This window comes from Pygocentrus nattereri, chromosome 28 (assembly GCF_015220715.1).
Source record: "Pygocentrus nattereri isolate fPygNat1 chromosome 28, fPygNat1.pri, whole genome shotgun sequence".
In the NCBI taxonomy this organism is placed as follows: Eukaryota; Metazoa; Chordata; class Actinopteri; order Characiformes; family Serrasalmidae; genus Pygocentrus; species Pygocentrus nattereri.
The window spans coordinates 16,024,033-16,040,413 of NC_051238.1; positions in this window are offsets into that span (position 1 = coordinate 16,024,033).

The following is a 16,381-nucleotide window of genomic DNA, read 5'->3' on the forward strand; positions in this document are numbered from 1 at the left end:
AAGCGCCAATCTGTCGACTTTGCTCTCACTGTTATAAGTTTTGTATTGTCTATATTTGTGATAGAGGAGTACAGTCGAATCAAACATCTACTGGGCTGTTTGGATCTCTGTACTTAAGCTAAGATAGCTAGAAGAGAGGAGCAAGCTAGCATTAACTTAACTAGGAAGTCACATAACAGAATTTCACTTTTTTGTCCCTTTATCATCAGCTGCTTGACTTTGCTTCCTCAGATTTGAATTATTGTCGTATAAACCTGTGCCAGTAATGCTTTTCTTTGTCAAAATCTAACCTGTGTTCTGTGATGAGCAGAGTTAGCAGCACATGCCTTGCTTTCATTTATTCAGTATCAGTATGAATGAATTTATTTGACTATTTTCAGGTTTGAAATAATGCAACAGAATACCGTCATAAACATAGAACCAATTGCTGAATAGCTACATCATCCAAACAGCTCTGTGGCCCTGAGCACAGTGAGCTCATAGTGCCAAAAAAAGGGGCTGAGCTCAGTTTTTAAGCATTCTTTGTCCCTGTGGAAAAGCCACTGGGACGGTTAACCTCTGAGCTCAGAAGCATTTGGCCCTGCAGTGGAAAAGAGGCCTATGCCAAGGCTCACTGTGGCCAATCATGTTGTTTTTTACCTTTATTATTATAGTATATAAACACCTAAAGAAACTATTACATTTGTGTGCAGTTTTGCTTTAAGCAGTGATGAAGGACAGCAGTATTTCACATGAATATCATTTAACAATTGGCTGGAATAGACAGAGTAGCCTAGTCTAATACTGCTCCTTTTATGGAATAACCTTCATCCTTCCCTCTCACTCTCTTTCACACGCACAAACCCACAAACCCACGCACATATACACGCCGCTACAGTCACTTGGTTTCCATTTAATAGTGATTCCCCTTTCCACCATGTTCAGAGCGAGAGGGAAGTCTCAGTAATTGAGGTTTACATGCTTGTCTTGCTGAAAAACTGCAGCTCAAGTCTAGCAGAGGCTGCACAGTCATGCATGAAATTGCAAATGGAATTTTATTGCCTCACATCCACTGCACTGTCTAAACAGGAATCAGAGACAGGCCATGGCCATCATGCTTTAGTAAAAGCGCTGCCTCAGTCACTGAGCTCGCATGCTGACCTACACATTTCAACTAGTCTATTTGAAATGTTCCTTTAATTAGAAAATCACAGGTCATAGCAATCTAATCCTAGGACACAGTCAGAACTACAGAGCTGTTTACAGTTGCCATACCCCCACCTCTCTCTTTCTCTCTCTCTCTCTCTCTCTCTCTCTCTCTCTCTCTCTCTCTCATAGATGATATGTGGTCCTGTATCATTTGTCAGTTGTAAACTCCCAGAGCACTCTCTGTTCCGGCCTTCACTGCTTCACTCAGTCCATCACACTAAGCTGTCATGATATGTCAGAGTCATTTCCAAAAAAACTAGAGTATGCCACAATAACATAGCCCACAGACATGTAATCTAGGGCTGCATTCATTAAAACTACCAGATTGTGATACTGAATGTCATGCATAATGTTAATTTCATGCAAAAATGCCTTGAACATGCCTAATCTTTCTGTGTACGCCCTTTCTGTGTTTCTGTTTACAGGAAAGTTTAATAATACATTGTCTCCGCACATGATAAAGTAAAGAGTCAGCTTAAGAGCTGCACTGTAAAAAAGAAAGAAACTGAGCTTTAATTGCAAATAATGCAAATAACTAGACGTAGTATACCACAGATTATTGTTATGTTAACTCTCTCTATTAAATCTATTGGTAGTCCAAGTAAGACTAGTCATACTGGGGCCTGTATGATCCCAGTAGTGATTTAAAGGGGCCAAGTAAGAGCCCTGTATGATATTAGGGGTCTAACAAGCAGAGTAAAGCAGAGCAGAACAAACAGAACATTTAACACAGCAGATAACAGTTCAGACAAAGACCAGCAAAAACAAAGCGCAAACACGGGACTTATATAACTCAGGGATAACGAGGGACAGGCAGAAAACAGGTGGTGACAATCAGGGGTGGAGTCACTAAACAAGGGGGCTGGACCAAAACAAATGCACATGGAAGACCAAAACAAAAAGCACATGGAGTAGGAGGAGCCAATCATGACACCAAGTCATTTTATGCCATTTCTTTTGGTAAATTCATCATGAAACTTGTAATGTAAACGGCAAAAGGAATTTTCAAATTATGTCAAAAACTGAAAAATTACAAAAATTTTACATATGAGGTTGTATTCCGACAGCAGCGATATGTCTTTCAGGCAACAGGTAACATGTTTGTAAATATTGTGTATACCACATTTCTGTAATACAGCTTTTACATGCATGAAACAGTTTGGATACCTGATTCCTATCACCACTATTCTGAACTATTTTTACTGGGTAAGGTTCTCTAGAATGGCACATTTCACATTAAATTGCTCTGAATGTCTTAGTTTGCTTGTATCCTGACCTGTAGGTCTGCATAATGTGTTTCAGAGATTGAGAGTGAAGATGCAGAGGCAGCTCACATACTGCTCCTCTCATGTGAAGAGCATGCTGCCAACAGTCTGCGGGCATCTCTCTCTCTCTATCGGTCTCTGCCCGCCTCTCTTCAGTTTGTTAATGAGTTCATTAAGTCATGAGCTGCAGAGTGGATCTCCAGCTTCCGCACCAAGCTGCCTGCTGCAGAAATGAAGCAGAGGCTTCTAATGAGTGGGGGCATGCTTAACGAGTGCATGATGAGTTAGGGGAATTCTGAGTAAACAGTTTGAGATTGTAATCAGCCATTTTACTCCTGCTGGTATCAGTGTCCATTGGCTGCTCTATTTAATGGGGATCGAATGGTGAGACCAGCTGTAAAAAAATGTCACTTCTGCAGGAATCAGGGAAGAGATTGCAGTCACAAAAATACTTTGTGAAGTAGACTGGAATGAATATTTCATTCATGTCCTTCTTCGGGTGTGAAATTGTCCAGAGATGGTGCTATAGATAGCTCTTGCAGCTTACTTAAAATGATATTTTAAAATTTTCAATAGTTGCACCATACCGTTGATTACCAGAGACAATAGTTTTGACACGTTTCCCTTAACATACTAAAGATCTGAAAACTCACTGATTCAGAACCTACTTATGACAGAAGCCAATGGACAGTTGTTTCAGCTTCCAATGCATACTTATAATAGGATCCAAAGGGCAGCTGCTTCATTGAGCATTTTAGCTGTTTTACTTTTTCTTTACTCCAAGGTAATGATAACCAAATTTATTTATATTAGCTATTGTTTAATTGTTAATTGTAAATGTGATCTTTTATTGATATTTGCAGTACATCCTTTCAGCTGGCTGTTAAAGCCAGTCTGAGGTTTCACCCTGCTCAACAGCACACTATGAGCAGCTTTCAGTAAGATGTGTGAGGGGGGTTGTAGTCCCATGGACTGGAAAGGAGGGAGGAGATGGAGAGGAGGACAGTTTGATGAATGTGAAATAAAATAAAGACAAAAAGGGAAAAATCCCTTCACTGATGGGATCTGAGCTTGCGCTCTGTCTTAAGCCTGTGGACCGCCACCTGCAATTTGCGTGAACATGGGCCATTAAGGATGTTCCCAACCCAAGGTGAGGGTGGTATTGTGGAACACAGTGGAAATGCTGGGTTGAAAGCCTCAGAAATTACGAGGAATGTTTTGGGGGAATGAGCCTCTGAGTTGATGGTTAGAGATAGATACCTCTTGGCCTGCTGTAGCCAGATGACATGTTTTCATTCAGCAGAACCACTGCCACTAATCGTTAGTGGATTGAACATCGGACCAGGAATCTCCTGGAACAGGCTCCATCTTTAAGACAGGGCTTCAAAGCAGAAAACTGTCAAAAAATAATAATAATGATAATAATCCCAGGACTTTTGCACCAGGGGGCAATTTACTATCATCAAAATGAAATGGTCTTTGGAACAAAATGTTCAGTGTTTGAGACATTTTGGCAAATTACTCTCATTAAATGGGGCAGGGATGAGTGGTTTGAACTGGTTGCTAAATTAGGGTCCATATGCCTTCAATAAGACTCAAAGTGCTGTCTTATTATCCAGCTAATGCACCACAGGAACTAGAAGATACACAGGAATTTTTATTTTCTTAGTTATATAGGAGTGAAATCAGAAAGGTGTAATTAAAAGTTTGTTAGCTATTAGAACTAGGCCTTCAGTTCGGGCCATAAATGTCAAAACTTGGTCAAATATGAGGAGAATGGCAGCACAAGGCACACAGGAGACATTTCAACAGGGGTTTATAACAAAACTCAACTTCAAGTTGAGTTGTATTTAATAGATATTTAGTTAAATGTTCCTCAAAAACAGACTATGCATCTACAAAGCATCTACAGTGGACTATCAAAATAAAGTGTTACCTTTAAACATAGACATTTGAAGCTTTTAACACATATAGAATCGTCCATTTTACATTGTAGCAGTTTTATAGTGACTCCTTCAGTAAAGAGGCCTGCCATAAAGATGTTTTCTATTTCTGAAGTCTGACTGAAATGCGTTGCTCAGACTGCAGCTCATGCACACAGTCAGTGATCTAGGAGTGGCAGAAGGCCTAGCGTAGCATTTTTTCTCACAAAATTGGTCCCATCCATTGTCACCCAAAAGATGATTCCTATTTATGTTACTGGTTCAGGTCCTGAAGTCCTAAACACTGGGAGATCTCACTTGAACCCAAGGATAAAACAGAGATTTGACCACTTTTGTGTAAATACAATGAACATATGAAATAAAAATAAAATAAAACGACAGATGTGTTTGCTTTTTTTATTGCATAGAAAAAGTTAGGCCTAGAAAGCCCTTATGGGTTCCCCACAGGCTGGATCAAACCATAAATTTCACTTGCTTTTTTACATTTATCCTATTATTATCACTTCGATTTTTGGGAATTCAATGAGGCAAATGGAACTCAACCATTTATAATTCATTTTATTTATTTATTTTGTTTTTAATAGGGTTTTAATTAGGTCACTTTTCTGCAGAAAGACAATGTTAAGTGTGAGTGCTTCTCTCTCTCCCCACCCTCCAACTGCACCCCCCACCCTCTCTTTCTCTCTATGTCTCTCTCTAAACAGAGTAATCACATTGATTACATGTCAGACTATAGACAACAGTAGAGTAGATCTAAGGCTGCTGTGTAACCGTTTGGCTTGCCGATCACCAAGCTAATGAAGCTGCTACTGATCACTGCTAGTGAGAGAGAGAGAGACAGAGAGACAGAGAGAGACAGAGAGAGATCTGTATTTACAGACTCTCTGTGCTGTTGTTTAAGACCAATGTACACAATCTGCCATCAAAACTAAAATATTGAAGCATTGGCTGGTTTGTTGTTGTCGTTTTGTTTTCAGGTATGCAGCACTTCTCGGCCTTTTCCAATTTCAGTGTAAGATGGATCTGTATGCAGTTCTGCACTTATCAGCACTCTTGAGAAAGTCAGCTGGATGCTGTGTGCAGATGCTTAACTGGTACCGTCATAGCTTCATGAGCAAGCAGGTGTGACAGTTCAGCTCACTCTGCTTCTGCTTCTCAGAATTGCATCTAGAACACAAGCTCTAAAAAGCTTGGCTGCAGGAAAGAAAGGAGAGTCCTGAGCAGCACTGTCCTTGCAATGCGAATTGGAATGGTCTACCAAGACTACTTTGTCACGTCATTGGAAAGGAGTTGGTGAGTTAAATTTAATGGAAAAAGAGTTGAGATGACTGAAAGTACACTGCCAAGCAAAACTTTTATTTGTTCATAGATAAATGCTTTGCTGCAAACCTGATAAAGAAAGTTGGATTTTAGCTCAATCATCAGATTTCTCAGCACATACATACTTTTATTCAGATTTCTTTCAGATATCTCAGTCTGTGCATGCACGAAAAAACAGACTGGAAATAAGCAGCATTGCTGTGAGATACAAAACACTTTTGGAATAATGATAAAACCAACTACACATTTGATGAAATGAGGGATTTAAATATTTATTTTCTTGATGAGAAACTAGAGTTGTTCATAATAGCCTGTTTGACTAGGTACTAAATAAACAGAGGGTGGTCTCTGACGTTTGTACAGTATTGAAGGTGTACATCAGTCATGACAGTTACTGATTGCAAGGCCACCTCTAACCATATATTATCAGGTTGGTGGATAATTCTCCACACAGCAGTTACAATGACATGGTAGTGGCATAGTAATGTATGTGGAGTCAGTATGAGTACCACCTTTAGGCCCAGCATTAACTGTACACCAGCAATGTAGTTTTAAATGGTAGTTATTTATTAGTTTTTAATAAAATGGCCATTTTGTGTGTGTGTGTGTGTGTGTGTGTGTGTGTGTGTGTGTGTGTGTGTGTGTGTGTGTGTGTGTGCGTTTGTGTGTGTGTCTCAGATGAGAAATGAATGCAACCTTTAGAGCAGTCTGTGCAGTCTACCCTGCTATCCAATGAAAAAGGTCCGTGTTAATATACGAAGACACAAATGCTGACCTGGCTAGAGACAGAGCAAATGCTGACCTGAAACCAACAACAGTCTGCTGTATTGAACCCAATATTATGTGCGGCTGTCTGTATGGGAATATGACTGAGTATCGGGGAAGAAGCTGTGGATTCAATTCCTGCACAACAGCTGACTTCACATTTTCATCGGTTTTCATATCGAAAATGTGTCTGAAATGAACTGTGTGGAAAAGTTCCATCATCTGCAAAACACCAACTCCTGCACATGTGTGTATGAGCGAGTGCATCAATGTGTGTGCCAATTTTTTTCCTGTGTAATGGGTAAGAAATGATAGAATGAGAGAGAGAGTGAAAGAGAAAGAGAGAGAGACAGAGAGAGAGAGCGAGAGAGAGAGAGAGATTGAGGGGGATGGGAGGAAGAGAGAGAAGGATTGAGGTAATGTCTGCTGCAATTTATTTTCGTCCATTTCGGGAAGCAGAAATAACCATGCGATCCGGCTTGTTTCTGAGTTGAATTCTCTCTCTCTCTCTCTCTCTCTCTCTCTCTCTCTCTCTCTCTCTCTCTCTCTCTCTCTCTCTCTCTCTCTTTCTTTCTCTCTCCACCTCTCACTCTCCCAGTTCAGTTCAAGTTCGCTTTATTGACATGACAAATCAGCATCTGTTTGCTAAAAGTAAAAAATCAAATCAATCAATAAATTAATACATAAGTAAAAATATCTGTTTTTTTCTCTTTCACACGCTCCTTCTTGACAACTCTCTTTCTTTCTCTCTCTCTCTCTCTCTCTCTCACTTTTTCTTTCTGTCCCTCTCCATCTGTCATTTTACTGAATCATACAGTAAAGTGTACAGTGCATTTTTTCTTTATATCTGATTAAGAGGTAAATTAATGCTGTCAGTGAGATGAATGGTTTTTAGTTTGCACGATAGCATTTAATTCCAAACGAAATAATGTTTTGCTTGAAAGCGTACTGCCATTCAGCTCATCTGCCTGCAGTTCTGAGAACCACAGTGAAGGATAGAACTGTCGCACATGCTTATGAAGCCATGACGGTACCAGTAAAGCATCTGCACCCAACATCCAGCTGACTTTATCCAGAGTGCTGATCAGTGCAGAACTGCATGTGGAGCCATCTCACAGTGAAGGGGAAAAAGTGCTGCACACCTGAAAAAAAAAAACAACTTCCAGTTTGATCAGTGGACAGTGTGGATCTAAATGTCCTTAAACAACAGCACTGGGAGGCTCTCTCCCTCTTTCTCTTCTTTCTCTCTCATTCTCTCTCTCTCTCTCTCTCTCTCTCGCTCTCTCTCTCTCTCGCTTTGTTTCATTTCTTTATTTCTATTTATTTTTTTATTTTCCCCTCTTGTTTCTCTCTGTCCATCTCCCTCTCTCTCTTTCTCCCTCCTCATCTCACCTTCCTCTCCTCTCTATCTCTCTCGCATTGTCTTTCGCTCTCTCACTCATTTTCTTACTGTCTCTCTCTCTCTTTCTCTCTCTTTCTCTCTACCCATTCCACTCCTCTTCTCTATCTCTCATTCTTTCACTACCTTTTTCCTTTATACTACATCTTCATGTGTTTTTTTTTCTCTGTCTCACAATTACACTTTCTATCTCTCCCTCTCTCTCTCCTAATTTCTATCTCTTCTTCCTCTCCTTTTTTCTCTTTTGCTCTCTATGCATCTCCCTTTTTCTCTCTGTTGTCTTTCTTTCTCTCCGACCATCTGACTCACCCCCCATCTCTCTCTCTCGTTGTCCTTCACTCTCTTTCTCACTCATTTTCTTACTCTCCCTTTCTCTCTATATCTCCCTATTTCTCTCTCTCATTCATTCTCTATGTTTTTTCTCTCTCTCTTTCTCTGTCTCATTCTCTTTCAGACTATCTTTCTCTCTTACCATATTCACCAAATTACACAGTCTAACTGAGCGCTGCCATAATGTGCACATCATGGAAGAAGCACATGCCTTGTTGTAGATAACACTGAGTGAAAGCAGGTTTAACGTGGCCTGTGAATGTATGTGTGTGTTTGTGCCCCTCAGCCATGCAGACTACCGTCTGATAACATTATCAGCATAGTGTGGTGAAAGATGAGATTGGCAAGTTCAGCGTTGCCGAGGGATACGATGTATAAAAGCTAGGTGGCAATACACAGGCCAAGCTTCTAAACAAGTTATCTCTCTCCACACTCACACACATGCATGTATGTGTGCGCACACACACACACACACACGCACACACACACACTGTGTATAGGGCAGCTGCATTGTGAGCAGGCTGGTGAAGCTTTGAAATCGGAGCAGGACAAAGGAGTTGTGTTTCAGCTGGCAGAGAAATATATGTGGCTTTTAAAGAAGGATCTGCCGCATCTGTAACATACTGCACTTTGCAAAAGTCAGAGACTGCAATCAACTGCCATCAAGTACACTTAAGTTCATTTTTTTTAGATATTTCTGAAGAAATTATTTTAGCACAATAATTGCAGCACCCTCAGTACTCCCTCTTCCTACATCCAAACACAAACGTGATCTCATAACACAAATACACGTGTGTTCATAACTTGTTTAACTAAATTATCATTAACTAACACATTAACTAACTGTTGTTCCATTACAAGAAGTAATTTTGTATGCATGGAATGTGCTGCCCGCACATTTGACAAAAATCTGTATTCAAAATTTTGGGGGGTTTCAGTCTTACTAACTTATGTTACATCCATTAGCTAATGACAGGCTCGTTGTCTGTTGGATAAAATTGAAGAGCGCATCATTGCTCCTGACTTTAAGCTCCACATTCCTGAGGAGTCAGATTGGTTTAAAATTTAGAAATCAAGTGAACTGAGTTGAGTGTGAATTGTTTTTTTCATGCTCAGTTTGCTCCCACCCTAATAAGTTTACATTCCCACTTACAATCAGCCCAAATTTTCTCATGGTTGTCCTCAGATGTCCTTGTTATGAGATGACATCTGGCCATGCTAGGCTATGAGCAACTAAAGCCTTTCCAGAGAACAACAGCTCAGTCAGCATGGCTGTGAGAGCATTCCACAATCCGTCTCTAGTCTGGTATACTGAGCACATTCTCCACTTCAAACAAAAGACTTTTCAGCAGCCAGCAGTCTTTAGAATTGTACAGCACTCAATGCATAGCATTAGTCCTCTGAGCAAACATGTAGGAATTGTGGCACATAGCCACTCACCCACAGACTGGATAAGGGAGTTGCTGTGCTTGTCACTCCAGTGTGGCCAAAACTAGCCTGTCTTGTGGTTCCATGGCTTTGGTTAAGTAACGATGGCAAATGTGGCTCATGTGTATAGGTCTTCCAGGGAGTCTTCCAGGGAGCCAATGTCTAGAGAAGTAACACCCTCTGCCAAGTGAAGGGGTTACATGATTGGAGCCCTGAGGCAATATTACAGACACTTCTTTACTCTGAAATTTTATTTTATCTCTTAAGTCATCATGATAACCTCAGTTAGGACAGAGGCTTTTATAGAACAGTCCATGATTGTATCCGAACTACAGATAGAAAAATTGTATTGCAGAGGCATCCAAACTAAATTTCCTCAATACATTGTCTTAACTTTCGTTTTCACTGTTTATTTCTATTGCTTTAAGCAGTGACAGGTAGCAAAGTTCACTATAAATAACATAACAACATTACATGTACATACATTGAAAATGGTGCTTTTGACTTTAAATTTCTTTGTTTCCATTTTTGATGTGTTGTCTTTGTACTATTTTCAATTAAATACACACTCTTAAAATGATGGTTCTTTGAGGGTTCTTTAGTAAAGGAATTGTTTCTATGTAGAACCATGAAGCATGATTAAAGGGTTCTTGGCATCGTTAAATGGTTCTTCAGACTGATGGAGAATGTGCTATAGATGGGTCTATATAGAACATTTTTGAAAATATAGAAGAAATATAGAATACCCTTTTTTGGTCCTATATAGAACCCTTTTCGAAGAGTTTCTAGGTAGAACCATATAAATCACCGTCTCCATCAATCTGAAGAATGCTTTCACTATGCAAAGAATCCTTTAAGCATGCAAATGATTCTTTGAGTGTTCTACATAGAACCATTTTCTTTACTAAAGAACCCTTTAGGAACCATCTTTTTAGGTGTGTAGGGTTTAAATGATTTGCACATCATTTCAGTCTGTTTTATTTACATTTTGGAAAGTGTTCCAACGTTTTTTGGGAACAGGATTGTACAGAAACGTATGATTCCTTTAATCATAGCAAAAGCTTTATGGTAACATGATAAAAGGCTGTTTGCATGGAACTTTTTGAAATTGTTTAAATTACAGTGTGTTCAGACTAGAAAGGACTATAAATACTATCAAAATTCATGGAAGAAGCTCCAAAGAAGAACATGTAGATCTACCTGTAACTGGGGGCAGTGTGCTGAAGGTCAAAGTGCTGCATTCAGAATACAAGATCAAAATGCCTTTGACACATGTACCTCAGTGCTGATGTGTTCTCACACTGTGTGTCATTTCTCTGGGTAAACCCTGCTCCTTTAGTTCTCTTTATTTAATGCCTCACTGTTGTCAATGCCAAGACAATGATTTAGTCCACTTTATTCTTCTCTGCACGTGCTGGAGGAGGATCTCTGTTGCACTTTATACACTTTATAGATTCTGCCTTGAATTTGTGAAAAATTGATTGGCCATTAAATTTCTTCCCCAGCTTTATGGTCTTTTATACTCTTCTGTCCTTCTCTCTTTCTCTCTCTGTCATTATCTGTCTCTGTCTCTTGCTTTGCATGTCTAAAGAAGGTTACCACCTTAAAATCCCAGGCTTCTTACATACAAAGGTTTATCATCCAGTAGCTACAGGGACTGCAATGCTAACTGGTTGAGCTGTTCTTAGGTTATAGAAGTGTGTAATAGGTTAAAAAGGCAAAATAAGCATACATATATATATATATATATATATATATATATATATATATATATATATATATATATATTGTTGCTGTCCAAAAAGAAAATCATGTACCTGCAGAACAGTAACTTTACAGGAGCAGACAAAAATGTTTTTAACTTTTAATGTAAGTTAATGTAAAGACATTTAATTTCTAGCAATGTTGTATCATTTCTGGTAGTACATTGGTCATGACATTCTCATATGATGTATACAGTGCTGTGCAAAAGTCAGAGACTACCTTTCATTTCTTCAGTCAAAATAGCCATGAAGTACAAGGTAATCATTTTTCAGAGGATATTTCTGAGGACATTAGATATACAATTTACTTGTATTAGGAAGGGAAAAGTCAAAGGAAAATAACAGGGGTTTCAAAAACTGGAGTTCATATATATTTGCACACACACACACACACACACAGACATATATATAAATGTATGTATGTATATATATATATGAACAAAATCCAAGTCTAAAGAAATTTCAGTGTAAACTCTACCCACTCTGTGAAATCTGTTAGCTGACCAATTACAACTGGAAATCCAGGCTGTACCACTTGAGGAGAGCCACTAGTTTAGAGCCCTACATTATTCCAAATATAGACTTAGTTGTGTCTGTACGAGTGTGTATATGTTAGTATACAGTTAGTTATATATCAGCCCAAAACATTACCCCCTGGGAATTTCCCTCCACATTCCCAATTACTCACTCAAGGTGTGTCATTCTACATGCATCAGTCCTTAATTTCCATTCACATTGCATGCACACCTTTTGGAGTAGGAAACAGGCTTGCTACAGGACTGGCATCGCTGCTTCACACTGATGGATGACGTTTTGAGTTATATAGGTCTACCACACTTACCTGCACTTTAACAAATGGTTTCTCCCTCTTTCTCTGGCCCGAGTGTTGCTCTCTGTTCCAAGCAGCTCTTTCTGACTGTCAGACCAGCCAAATTTAGATATTTTAACACACTCAGGTGCTGAATCAGGCTTAAGAACACCTGCTTTCTCTTTCTCTTGCTTTCTCACTCTCTTTGTGCACTCTCTCTCTTTCACTCTTTCTCTCTATCACTCTCTCTCTATCTCTCTCTCTCTCTCTCTTTCTCTCCACCCACTCAACTTTCTGCTTCTCTCTTCTTTCTCTCTCCCTTTCTCTCTTTCTGCTCTCTCTTACTTGCACTCCTCTTCTCTCACTCTCTCTCTCTCTCTCTCTCTCTCTCTCTCTCTCTCTCTCTCCCTCTCTCTATCTGCACATAGGGAATCTGCAGCTTCTGCTAAATTCTGCAGAAGTGAGGAAAAGAGTCCTCAGGCTGGCACATTGAGAATGTCACAAAATGGTTCCTAGCAGGTGAGGAAGGTGTGTGTGTGTGTATTGTATAGTAATTACTGTATATTGTGTTATGGCCTTCAGCAGTTGTGAAATCAATTTGTCAGATAAAATCAAAGTGTTAGGGAGACAAACGGTGAAGTAAAGGACATCCTTGCAGAATTGATCTAACAATCTTTTCTGAACCTCTCCTAAATAGATTTTTATCCCATCGGTGTATCTTTAACAATGTGCTGTTTCTCCTTCACCTCTGCCTTGTGTTTCTCCCTCTCTCTCTCTCTCTCTCTCTCTCTCTCTCTCTCTCTCTCTCTCTCTCTCTCTCTCTCTCCTCCTCTCAGTTTTTCTTTTTTCCTCTCTTTGTGTCTCATCCATACTTCTCACGGCTCTATTTTTGATGCCATGCTTTTGAAAACCCTAGTGAGCTCCTGCATAATTGAAATCAGCATATGTTCTGAAATCAGTTTAGCTTTTTTGCCCAACAAAGGGCTCATGCCAAGTGAAGATAACACTGTAAAGTACAGCCAAGTAAATATGTAGAGGAGTAAGTATATTAAAGAAGTAATAAAGGAATACACTGAATTCATTTGATCAAAGTTTGTACATCATTTCTACATGAATAAAACATATTACATCAATATAGTTTTTGCCAAAAGTATGTATTGTAATAAGTCAGGTTCACAATGTCTCTTGAAATGCACAGTTGGACAGTTTTGAGGCCAATTTGCCACGCATGATGAACCAAAGTCAGAGTTTATTTATGTATATATATTGATTTTTACAACAGGCATTGTCACAAAGCAGCTTTACAGAAAAATCCAGCAGAATCCAGCAGGAAGCTTCATGGTGGTCAAATTGGTCCAGAAGGCTGACAAGCAGTGGGCACCTGATCAAGGAAGTTGAAGCAACAGCATCAGATCACACAGGATAGGCAGTTACTTAGCTCGACAAGAGACACACAGGCAGTTAATTCTGTTAAGACAGACTGATTACAGTATATATTGTTAACAGAGTGCAGCAGAGACTACAGCAGGTCAAGCCATTACAAGCTAACTTCAAGGGATAGCCAGAAGGTAACAGAGACCTGAGGACTTCCTCAGATGTCAGCACCACTGACTCCACTGTCAACAGATTTGAGTGAAAGCATGAGAGCAGCAGGACAGCAGCACCAGCACTCCCAGTTTACCCCAGTGAACTCCCAGATCTTGAATAAGCTTGGCTTGACTAAACAAGTGGGTTTTTACCATAGACTAAAAGACTGAGGATGTTTCTGACTCCCGAACACTGACTGGAAGATTATTCCATTCTATTCTATGAAACGGCAGTACCTCCTGATGTAACTTTATTAATTCTAGGTACCAAAAGTAAGCCAGCACCCTGTGATCTAAGTAGGCGTGATGGTTCATAATAAGAGATAAACTCACACAGGGACTGACAGTTGAAAGACAAAAAGTGTCCCTATTTATGCTTAAAAGGATTGTTTTCCCAAATTATGTGCTGTGAGGTGAGTATAATCCAATCATAACACCCCAACTACTCACAGTCCACTCGTGGCTGCACAGCTTTGGATCATAAATATTGACATACTGATATCCAACGAGAGCCGAGCTCAGTGGTAAATGGTCCTCTACAGGTTTTCCAGTGTTATGTTAGCATTAAGCTCAGTGGTGTGCACTTTTTTAAAGGCTAAGGTGCATAGCTTAATTAGAACAGAACCTTTACATCATGTGGAAGTTCTTTAAACTTTGTTTTTACAATGCTCTTCACACTCATGTTTAATTTACAAAATTATTCTTTTACCCTTTAAAGTTGATACAAAATATGTCTATTTCTCCCTTTTAATCTGCATTTCTCCATTAATAATGCAATTTCTCGCTGTTGTTGCATCGATTTGATATGTTGCATTAATTTGGTAATAAACATGAAGTAACATTCAATTGGTGTCAAAATTTTTAGTAAGCAAACTCATAATAGGAATGTGAGTCACACTTCAGTCACATTTTATTGTAGCTCTGCTCAACCCAGTTTACTAATCTGAATTGTGCTCTGAATGAGCTTGTGTGCTGGCTTGCATTCAACAACAAAGGAAGCCATGTACATCTATCAAACAGTGGTAGAAGCGCAGTAGCACATAGAAAGCTGTGGTTCTATGGGACACCAAAGAACCTGTTTTGCACCTTTTTTTAAAAAACATGAGGATAAATGAACATTAGAATAAATTAGATTTTATCTTAATCAATATTGTCAAAAACAAATGCATATTTGTCTTTTACTTATAGCAGAAATAGTAGAGTAATGTTGATTGTCATCTGCCATGTTTGTTTTCATGTAAGGTCATGTAAGACTTTGAAAGTCGGGACCATTGGTTCCCAGTTCACTCCAGTTCACAAGCACAGTCTGAAAGAGTGGTGCTTTGTTCTGAGTAAATCTTGCAGTGTGGGGGCTTTGATGACTGAAGTGAAATCTGTCATTATGTCACATTTTGACATCGGTTAGGATTTCATAAATCCTGTGGTGTGGGCCAGGCGTTATTTACAGTCAAGTCTTCAGCTGCAAATATCGTGGAGGATTTTATATGAGCCCCAATGAAAAATAGAGCAGAGGAGCCCACAATTCTGTTCCTCCAGAAGAATGAAAGCCATAGAAGTGTATGTTAATGTTTAGTTGTCATATATACATCTATAACAAGAACCTAGAAATAACAGACACCTACACCAAAGGATGTATGTATAACACTACACCCCCGATACTAAGCTGTATGTTTGAAAGCAGCATGTACTGTACATTCCACTCTATATGTGTGTGTCAGTGTGTGTGTGTGTGTGTGTGCACGTGCGTGTCTGCGATAAGCAGGCAATGCTGAATTAATGTTCTGCTAGGTGCACAAAGCAACGGCGGAAAATTGACATTGTAGTTAATCTTAAGAAGCAGAAGTGTGCGATGCCTGTGTGAGCCACGTGTGATATCACATTATTAATTCAAATAAAAGCAGCTAATCCTGCTGATGGTCCACTCGCCCGCAAGACTGACAGACGGACGCAGCCAAGAGGGATCTGAAGAGGAGAGGCTGCAGATCTCCAGCTACTGGTCTTTTTTTAAATCTGACAGATTCCCCAGAATTCAATTAAAAACCTTTCAAACTGTTTTCTACACACACACACACACACACACACACACACACACATATATATATATATATATATATATATATATATATATATATATTTTTTTTTTTTTTTTTTTTTTTCCTTTTGTAGGACAGGGGATAAAAAAAAATACATTTAACAAAAATAAAACTGAAATGTGCCTTTCAAAATCTCACAGGCCTATCTTCTCATTCCGCTCTTTCATTTAATTTTTGGGGGGTGGGCTTTTTAGTAATTATGTGTCGAAATTTAAAATGCATTAAAATGCAACTACACTAAGCAAAAGTGATGCACTAAAGGATTCAATTGTGTTTCATCCATTGCATTTAAACACAATATATCACAGCACAATTATAATCCCAACACTTCAACACAATTACAGCAACCCCAAAATGTATGTGGGTATTTTCACCAGACTTGAAAATAAAAGATAAAATATCAACAACAACGCTTATTTCTGCTAGGACCCTATGTGACTTCTATGTGGCTAGATACCATGGAAAAAAAATATCTGAAGCCAAATGGTATGGA